The sequence below is a fragment of the Ascaphus truei genome, unplaced genomic scaffold (assembly GCF_040206685.1).
Source record: "Ascaphus truei isolate aAscTru1 unplaced genomic scaffold, aAscTru1.hap1 HAP1_SCAFFOLD_382, whole genome shotgun sequence".
NCBI classification, from domain to species: domain Eukaryota; kingdom Metazoa; phylum Chordata; class Amphibia; order Anura; family Ascaphidae; genus Ascaphus; species Ascaphus truei.
Genome location: NW_027456712.1, coordinates 305,001 through 312,839, shown reverse-complemented (window position 1 = coordinate 312,839; position 7,839 = coordinate 305,001). Strand labels below are relative to the sequence as shown.

Below are 7,839 nucleotides of genomic sequence, written 5' to 3'. Positions count from 1 at the left end.
CCCCCTTTGTATCTAAAGCCCTCTCCCGCCTTAAACATTTTTCACTGACTGCCCCACATCTCTGGAATGCCCTTCCCCTCAGTACCCGACTAGCACCCTCTCTATCCACCTATAAGACCCACCTTAAGACACACTTGCTTAAAGAAGCATATGAATAGCACTGTGGATATTCTAAACACGATACATAATGCTTGACCCCCTGCAGACGCACTTACCAGAACTCCCTCCTACTGTCTCTGTACGTTCTCCCTACCTACCAATTAGACTGTAAGCTCCTCGGGGCAGGGACTCCTCTTCCGAAATGTTACTTTTATGTCTAAAGCACTTATTCCCATGATCTGTTATTTATATTATCTGTTATTTATTTGATTACCACATGTATTACTACTGTGAAGCGCTATGTACACTAATGGCGCTATATAAATAAAGACATACAATACAATACAATACAATACAGAGAATTATGCTTAAAGAAGCATATGAGTAGCACTGGATAATCATGGACACATGACACAAAGCTTGGCCCCCTGCAGACGCACTTACTAGTATTCCCTCCTACTGTCTCTGTACGTTCTCCCTACCTACCAATTAGATTGTAAGCTCCTCGGAGCAGGGACTCCTTCCTTAATGTTACTTTTACAGTATGTCTGAAGCACTTATTCCCATTATCTGTTATTTATATTTGTTATTTATATGACATGTATTACTACTGTGAAGCGCTATGTACATTTTATGGCGCTATACAAATAAAGACATACATACATACAATAAGTGCAACAAACAAAATCAGACAATAGGAAAGGAAATCCCTGGCCTGCAGAGCTTACAGTCTTAATGCTAGATCCATGGAACTCTGTTGTGTTTACGCTAATAACGGGACATTCCTGAAATTGGTACCTGACCCTGTGTGGTAGGCAGAGACACAGGGGCAGTGCCTGCCAATATCATAAAGAGCAGTGCACTTCCTATTTAGTAGAAGTGTGTGTCAGAGTTAAGAGTTCAGTCCAGAGTTAGAGTCTGCTGAGTCTGTCACCTGGCTGGCCCAGGGTGACAGAGAGAGCCTATATCAATTGGCCGTTGGAGAAGGGGAGCCATCAGCCTCTGAGTAGAGCTGATGCAACCTTAGTTAGGGAGGTGGACCAATTCCTCTCACCCTGTTTAGGGGGCGAGGGAAGAGCTAGCCCCACCCTGGGTGCCCTTGACCTGGGGTGGTGGCAGGGACACAGAGACCATCCTGAGGGAGAGCAGTCCTGTGTGGAGGAAGACACCCTGTACCTGATTGATAGTCTTGTTGCTGCTATTCTGCTGCTGTGAATAAAGAGCTGCGGCTGCTTTTAAAGATATACAGTGTGAGACTGGAATCTCTCATCCCCGAGGGGGGGGGGGACTCTCTGGAAGGATTCCACCCGTATTCCTGGGGCTCAGAGATGGAGGCGCTGCACCATTACATACATAGTTACATAGTTACATAATAGATGAGGTTGAAAAAAGACGTACGTCCATCAAGTTCAACCTATGCTAAATTCAGACAACAGATACTTAATTCTATATCTATACTTACTTATTGATCCAGAGGAAGGCAAACAAAAAACCCCATTAAGGGGAAAAATTAATTCCTTCCTGACTCCAAGAATTGGCAATCGGATTAATCCCTGGATCAACATCCTTCCCATATATACTTATTTGGTATATCCCTGTATACCTGTCCCATCTAAAAAGATGTCCAACCTTTTTTTGAACAAATCTATTGTATCTGCCATCACAGTCTCCATGGGTAATGAGTTCCACATTTTAACTGCCCTTACTGTAAAGAACCCTTTCCTTTGTTGCTGGTGAAATTTCCTTTCCTCCAACCTTAAGGGATGGCCCCGAGTCCTTTGTACTGCCCGTGGGATGAATAGTTCTTTTGAAAGCTCCTTGTATTGTCCCTGAATATATTTGTATATAGTTATCATATCCCCTCTTAGACGCCTCTTTTCTAATGTAAATAAATCCAATATAGCTAGCCTCTCCTCATAAGTTAGAATGTCCATCCCCTTTATTAATTTGGTGGCTCTTCTCTGCACTCTCTCTAGTTCCATAATGTCTTTTCTTAGGATTGGTGCCCAAAATTGTACTCCATATTCAAGGTGTGGTCTTACTAATGCTTTGTAAAGGGGCATAATTATGTCTACTTCCCTTCCATCCATTGCCCGTTTGATGCAAGATAAGATCTTGTTTGCCTTTGCAGCTACTGCATGACATTGGGCACTATTGCTAAGCCTGCTGTCTACAAGCACCCCTAAATCCTTCTCCATCAAGGATTCCCCCAATATATCTCCATTTAATTTGTAAGTCGCCTTTTTATTCTTGCATCCCAAATGCATAACCTTATATTTATCTGTATTAAACCTCATTTGCCATTTACCTGCCCACGTTTCCAGTCTCTCCAAGTCCTTCAGAAGAGAAATTTCACCCCAGAAACCTGATCCTGTCATCCCCCATACCATCGCGGGAGACTCAGGCCCCCCTGTTGCCAGCAGGTATGCACCACACTCAGACACGTAGCCAGACCCTAGTACAGAGGAGGGGGGCCCGATCTGCGATTGGCCCAGGGAAGGGGGGCTACATTGGGAATCGATGTTATTTTTCTTCATATTAATGGGTATCCTCAAAGCTAATGATATGCCAAAATGACGTCCATTAGCAAAACTACAATTGTTTCTTCACTTTTTCTGCTTGATCAATAAGGTGACCAGATTTCGAAAATGAAAAACCGGGACACCTTAAAAAATAATTTATTAAACAAATCACATCACGTGACACCCCCCGTTGCCATGACAACAAGACACTCTGATGCCCCTGCAGTGTTAGTGTGTATAGAGGTGGGGGCTTTGCTTGGGCCCTTCAACTCTTACAGCCAGGGCATTATTGGCCAGGAATGCCCAGTTCGGAGGGGATTACTACTTCAAAATGTATTTGATTCGTAACAAAATCAAAAAACTCTAATACCAATAACTAACAACCACAGACAATGATAATCTAAACCATCAAATAAAATGTCTACGGCCCTTGTTCAAGCATGTTTGCGGTACTTACCAGATAAATCAGTGCCTGCAATCCACAACTGTATCCGCCTCTCCGAGCGTCTGAAAGCAATCCAGCGTTCCTGGTGTGTGGCTGAAGAGGTGAGGGACTCCCTCCTCTCAAACGGAAAAGAAGAGCAAAAAATAGAGTTGGAACATACCTATCATACAGGGATGAGAGAGAGAGACAGAGAATGAGAGAGAGACAGAGAATGAGAGAGAGACAGAGAATGAGAGACAGAGAATGAGAGACAGAGAATGAGAGAGACAGAGAATGAGAGAGAGACACAGAGAGAGACACAGAGAGAGAGAGAGACAGAGAATGAGAGAGAGACAGAGAGAGGGACATAGGGAGAGAGAGACACAGAGAGAGAGAGAGACAGACACAGAGAGAGAGAGAGACAAAAGTAATGTACTGTATAACCATTATACAGTACCGTACCCCCTAGTATTCGTGTAATCATTGTCCCACACCCCCTTTTACTCACGCTTTGGCAATACTGAAATGTTCTTTTGACAGAGACACACAGAGACACAGAGAGAAACAGAGACACACAGAGAGAGACAGAGACACAGAGAGAGAGACAGAGACACAGAGAGACACACACAGAGAGAGACAGAGACACACAGAGAGAGACAGAGACACACAGAGAGAGACAGAGACACACAGAGAGAGACAGAGACACAGAGAGAGAGAGAGACACGGGCCTATTTAGTAAGCGTCGATAAGGCTGCGTCTATAGTATTTCAGACGGAGGGAAGGCACACACGCTGCAATACACTTGCTGAAGCCTGAGCTTTTTTATGGCTTTGCAGGGTATGCAGCGGGTGCGATTGGGGGCGTGGCAATAAATATTTGGAGGCGTGGCAATAACGTTCCGGCGCGGACGTCACTTCCCTACCTCACATCCCGATCCACCGGCATTTTTTCAGATGCAGCATCTGAAGCACTGTGCAGACAAGAAGAAAAATGCACACAATGCGCACCAGAGATTAAAATATAGTAAATTATTTATTAATAAAACAAGAAATAACCGAGGAGGATCCAACCCCACCTCAGTACTTTCTTCTCGTTGCTATTGCCACACTATACGTCCTGACGCCGGAAGGGAAGTTGGTACGCGACCAAGACGAGACACCGGATTTACAGTGGAACCACAACATAGCACAGATTGCTGGAGGACCACACTGCGAGGGGCGCAGCCTATCGAGTTTCCCGGTCATCGTCCAAAGTCTGGAGCTGCGGAGTGACCACCGGATTACCACGGAGCCCGAGCCTGTCTCATACAATGCTTTTACCAAACGGATGTTTGTGAGTTTGCTATTTTTATCTTGTCCAGGAAATGAAATTGTTAAACCGAATTTACACATGGAGCGGGCGCTTTCTCTTCTTTTTTTTGTTTAGATATCTATCGAGGAGGTGGTTGTTTCCCTGAAGAGAGCTGCCAGGGCTCCAGAGGACGCCCGAATTGGATCCTTTTATGATTGAGTTATAACATAGCTATTAGAGCTAGGTTTCTGGACTTTTATTGTGTTTAGGCATAGTGTTTATTATTATTTTATTACAGCTACTTTTTAGTAATTGCACTGTTATTAATTCTGACCACTAATTCTCACTGCCATTATAATCTCTCTCTAGCCACAACCAAATTGCTATATCAGATATATTATTTATTGGTTATGCCAGGGGAGCACAAACTTTTGCAGCTCGCCCCCCTGCCGGTGCTCGCGCCCCCCCCCCCCTTACCTTGATGCGGCGTCATGTGACCTGCAGCGGCATTTGACGAGGGTGACGTCACATGACCCCGCGGCGTAATTTAACATACTGTGCTATATCTATGCACACACAGCAGTCTCTAGCCATAAAACACATCCACACCGGGGGAAGGACCAGCACAGATAACATTCCAAGAGACACTGTTTTTAAGTATACCTTTTGCTTGCTTCATTCATTGGAACATCGCCGGAGGAAGAGATCAGTGTATCTCGAAAGCTCGCACAAATAAAAGCATTTCGTTAGCCACAGAACGGTATCATCTATTTATTTTTTGATTATTGAAGCTCGGCTAACACGGTACTGATACCTCTATATATATATATATTGCGCGCGCACACACACACATATAACGTTTTATCCAACTTTTTCATTTATCATTTGTAGAGAAAATGAACAATGTCGCCAGAAGTGCTATTTTTCAAAATGTAACATCTCTACTAATTAGTGTAAAATGATACTTCATATAAAGCAGGTTATGGGACCCATTATAAAATGACCTTCATGTTTCTTATCACATCCCAGTATATGGATACTTTCTATTATCACAAGCTGCTAACATGTGACAGGGCTCAGAGTCTGAGCCCAGAATGTGACATACAGAACATTCTCATTCTAAATTTCAAAAAATATTGTGTTGATTTCGGACCTGACTGCCGTGGTTACAGCTCAACCACTCTGTTCTACTGTATGTCACCACTTTCTGCCACAACCAGCTGACGGTGGATCTGCAAGGAGTTCAACGCTCATTGGCATCACATCTGTGACTTGGTTGACGTATCATTTCTCCAGCTTTTTATTGTATTGTTTTTAAATACATTATATTTATTTAGTTGAATAGATATTTATTTAGTTTAATAGATATTTATTTAGTTTAATAGATTATATTTCTAAGTTTAATAAGTTATATTTCTTAGTTTAATAAGTTATATTTCTTAGTTTAATAAGTTATATTTCTTAGTTTAATAAGTTATATTTCTTAGTTTAATAAGTTATATTTCTTAGTTTAATAAGTTATATTTCTTAGTTTAATAAGTTATATTTCTTAGTTTAATAAATTATATTTCTTAGTTTAATAAGTTATATTTGTTAGTTTAATAAATTATATTTCTTAGTTTAATAAGTTATATTTCTTAGTTAATAGATTATATTTGTTAGCACAGTAGATTATATTTACTAGTATTTAAGTCTCCCCCTCAGTGCCCCATTAGGACTCGTGCGCATATTTCACATCTTTTCGGAGTCGCTTATTTTTTAGACCCTCGGAGCCGAAACCTAAAGGGGTCAGCTAAGAAAGTTCGGATCAAGAGGAGCCGCACAGCTTAAAGACAGAACATTTCCAAGGGAGATGGAGACAATTTGGGTAAGATCTGATTAAAGGACATCCTTTGAGGAAGGAAAGGGTGACGGGGGAGTCTAAGAGGGGGGTGAGAGAGCAAGGTGGTGTGTCAGATTGGGGCAGAGCGAGAACGCAAAAATGATGGGGATTTACTGCACACCAAAAAAAAACAATAAGTAGTGATACTTTTACCGGTGCCACTTTACCTGAGAAAGACCAGCAGGCCGAAATGTTGTTGTCTATGGCAGTGCAAGAGAAAACAGGTTGGGGGGGTGGGTTCTCGCAAAGTCGCCGACCCATGGGTGAGTGTCCCCGGTGGAAACTAGTCCTGGACCCCGGGAAAGCTGTCTGTGGCCCATACAAGCTGAGTAACATGTAGAAAGGACACATGTATGTTCAGAATGAGTTAGCATGGTATTTTGAGAGGCACCATAGCAGGTCAGTGCAAGTCAGTGCAGAGCACTGCAAGGTCAGTCAATATGAGGAAGGGTCCGATGGAGGAGTTGGAGGGTCCCAGAATATCTCTTAAAGCAGGGGTGCGCAAATCGAGGGGCATGACATTTTCTTGGGAGGAGGGGCTCGGCGCTTACAGAGGCCCCTCGCTCTTCCCCACAGCATTTAAATTAAATGCCGGAGATCGCGCGCAAGGCCTCTGTAAGTTCCCTTTCCTTGTCTCCGGTGGCTTCTGGCGACAGCAACGTGGCGTCACATGATGTGGAATTGCCATAGCAACGTGATATCACATGACGTCGTTACATCAGAACGTCGGAGACAAGGTGGAGGGGGGAGCAGGGGGAAAAGGTTGTGCAACCCTGTCTTAAAGCATTGCCTTGCATACAGATCAGAGGCCAAGAATGCATATGGATATCCGATGTGAAGCCGGAAATAAGACAGAAAAGACCGTTTTGGGGGAAGAAGGTGAGTGATGAAATAGCCGTCACTGTGTAACTCTTCCAATTACCTGCAACTTCATGCAGAGAAATAGCAACGCTTTTTTTTAACGTGCTAAGCGCCAAATGGAGAATTCAACTGCTGAGAAGTTAAGGGAGTTACTAACCCAAACTCAGCGACGTTTCTGTGTCTTTGTGATAACTCCCCCAGGACATGCCTGAAAACCAGAGGTAACTCAATGTATTTTTGATAAATAGAAACATGACCTTCTGGGGAGGGGTATATAATGGGTACTGGGCCTGGTGAGGTGGGTATAACGGGTACTGGGCCTGGTGAGGTGGGTATAACGAGTACTGGGCCTGGGGAGGGGCGTATAACAGGGTACTGGGCCTTGGGAGGGTTGTATAACTGGGTATTGGGCCTGGGGAGGTGGGTATAACGGGTATTAGGCCCTGTGGAGGGCGGTATAACGTGGTATTGGGGATGGGGTATAAGTTGCACAGGAGCTCTTGCGATACAGAGTATCACGGTCCCTGGTTACAAACACTTCATGTCTCCTGCAGATCAGGACACGCACGAAGGTGGTGCCCTTTGTGCCACCAGACGACAAGGCGGGCTACGAGGCGGACGACGAGGCATATGACAAAGCGGGCGTCAAGTGGAACAATGAGGTGGGCTACAAGGCGGCCGATGACGCAGACGTGGTGTACGATGACCAAGGAGCATACGACAGGTGTGGCCGGATCTGCTGCTTCACCTTTTTTAGGCGG

General features: G+C 44.0%; 1 long non-coding RNA gene across 1 annotated transcript in view; it reads right to left on the bottom strand.

The window, feature by feature from the left end:
* Positions 1-3,962: 3,962 nt before the first annotated feature.
* Positions 3,963-7,839, bottom strand: part of LOC142483881 (uncharacterized) — a 12,471-nt gene continuing 8,594 nt past the window's right edge. Inside the window, exons 2-3 of the long non-coding RNA XR_012797482.1 lie at positions 4,121-4,305; positions 3,963-4,015 (exon numbers count right to left, since the gene is read on the bottom strand). This is a non-coding gene — a long non-coding RNA (uncharacterized LOC142483881). The remainder of the gene's footprint in view (positions 4,016-4,120; positions 4,306-7,839) is intronic.